Source organism: Bidens hawaiensis, unplaced genomic scaffold, assembly GCF_021521415.1.
Source record: "Bidens hawaiensis isolate Kalapana, Puna unplaced genomic scaffold, B.hawaiensis_p1.1 tig00042608_1, whole genome shotgun sequence".
Lineage (NCBI taxonomy): Eukaryota > Viridiplantae > Streptophyta > Magnoliopsida > Asterales > Asteraceae > Bidens > Bidens hawaiensis.
In genome coordinates, this window is record NW_027497556.1 from 20,001 (window position 1) to 22,500 (window position 2,500).

Genomic DNA, 2,500 nt, shown 5'->3' on the forward strand with positions numbered 1-2,500 from the left:
ACAAACAACTGAAGAGGTATGCCGGGTGGAAGTTGTTGCACAAGCAAAGAGCCAACCACCCGTAACAAACCAAACACAACTCATGCACCTTTACGATGGACATTCCCAAGAACCGCTCAACTAGTGACAACCCACAAGGCACAAAGGCATTGTGAACAGCCAAAAGCCATGGCAATCCCCAGAAAGCACCGGGCGATGCGAATACCCCCCAACCCCCCGCCCCCCACCCAAGCCGTTCTAGACATTCATCAAGATCGAACGAAACGAAATTATCCCACTTGTGGCAACAACAACGCTGTAAAAAACAGCAGGCAACGATCCACAATAACCATGACTAGGACAGGCCAAAGCATTGTTTTCATCAGGGAGGTGACCTCAACCTGAATAATGCTATTCTTGGGCCTGGGAGGTGCCCTCAACCGACAGGCGCCCACTAATCTTCCAGCTCTCGACCAGACTTCCCACGACTACCGTATGACGACCCCCCCGGGGGAACTAGCCATTCCGGGCAAGGCGGTCAACGTACAAGAGGCCCCCCGGACAAATCAGTTGGGGATCCATCAATCAGGAATCCAACATCCTAGCCATCGCCTCAAATACACCTCGGCAGCCGCTTCTCGAAACCAAACCAGGAAAGCCAAGAATCAAGCCTTGGACGAGTAAAGCAACCCAGCACCCCAGCCACGCTTCGTTTGGATAAAAGGGACGTGTCGTTGCACCACAAAATTTCGTAAACCCACCATCGACCTTAAATCATGCCTAGAACGGACGAGCAAGCATGTCATGGCAGCCCACAGCCATGACAAGGGGGCAACCTTCCCTAAGGCATGCTTGCTCTCAACCCACTCCCCCCTATATATACATTCTGAACATTTAGCAAAGTGACAGGAACAGACATTAAATTTTTGAGGAATCATAATTTTTGAAGGCACCCATATGCTAGCCTTGGCCGAGTTTTGCATGCCTTGGCATGCCTTTGGCCGTGCCTTGGCCGAGTTTTGCATGCCTTGGCCGTGCCTTGGCCGAGTTTTGCATGCCTTGGCCGAGTTTTGCATGCCTTTGGCTTGCCCATGGGCGCCTTGGCATGCCTTTGGCTTGCCTTGGCCTGGCCATGGGCGTGCCTGGGCATGCCTTTGGCTTGCCCACGGGCGTGCCTTGGCATGCCTTTGGCTTGCCCATGGGCGCCTTGGCATGTCTTGGCCTGGCCATGGGCGTGCCTTGGCATGCCTTTGGCTTGCCCATGGGCGCCTTGGCATGCCCTGGACGTGCCTTTGGCTTGCCTTGGGATGCCTTAGGCTTGCCCATGGGCGCCTTGGCATGCCTTAGGCTTGCCTTTGGCTTGCCTTGGCTTGCCTTGGCCGTGCCTAGGCCGAGCCTTGCATGCCCAAGACGTGCCTTTGGCTTGCCCATGGGCGCCTTGGCATGCCTTGGCCTGGCCATGGGCGTGCCTTGGCATGCCTTTGGCTTGCCCATGGGCGCCTTGGTATGCCTTGAACGTGCCTTTGGCCTGCCTTGGCATGCCTTTGGCTTGCCTTGGCCTGGCCATGTGCGTGCCGGGGCATGCCTTGGCCGAGCCTTGCATGCCCAAGACGTGCCTTTGGCTTGCCTTGGCATGCCTTTGGCTTGCCTTGGCCGTGCCTAGGCATGCCTTTGGCTTGCCCATGGGCGCATTGGCATGCCTTGGCCGTGCCTTTTGCTTGCCCATGGGCGCCTTGGCATGCCTTGGCCTGGCCATGGGCGTGCCTAGGCATGCCTTTGGCTTGCCTTGGCCGAGCTTTGGCATGCCTTGGACGTGCCTTGGCCTGGCCATGGGCGCCTTGGCATGCCGTTGGCTTGCCCATGGGCGTGCCTTGGCATGCCTTTGGCTTGCCCATGGGCGCCTTGGCATGCCTTGGGCTGGCCATGGGCGTGCCTTGGCAAGCCTTGGCCTGACCATGGGCGTGCCTTGGCATGCCCTAGACGTGCCTTTGGCTTGCCTTGGCCGTGCCTTTGGCTTGCTTTGGCCGTGCCTAGGCATGCCTTTGGCTTGCCCATGGGCGCCTTGGCATGCCTTGGCCTGGCCATGGGCGTGCAACTTTGGGGCAGTATACTCGGGTCGTTGTGCAAGAAACCAAGTCGTTGGGCAAGCTTCGTATGCAACATGGGGGAGGGGCTTTGGTTTCTCGTACGTTGAACCTCCATATTTTAGCTTGGTAGCCAACTTTGCCCAGGCATGGGCGCTCAACACCCACCCCTTCCCTATATATGCATTCTGAACAATTAGCATAGTGACAGGAACAGATATTAAATTTTTGAGGAATCATAATTTTTGAAAACCCTACCAAACGAGGTCGGATTGACACGAAATTTGGCGTGGGGCATCGGGACATTGAAATATGAGTTTCCCAAAAAAAAAATTTTGGTTTTCGGGTCGGGACGGGCCGCTTGGTGGGCCCGGTTGGTCCGTAAGGCCTTTGGTGGGGGCAAGGTGTCCAAACGGGGTTGGATCGACACGAGGCTC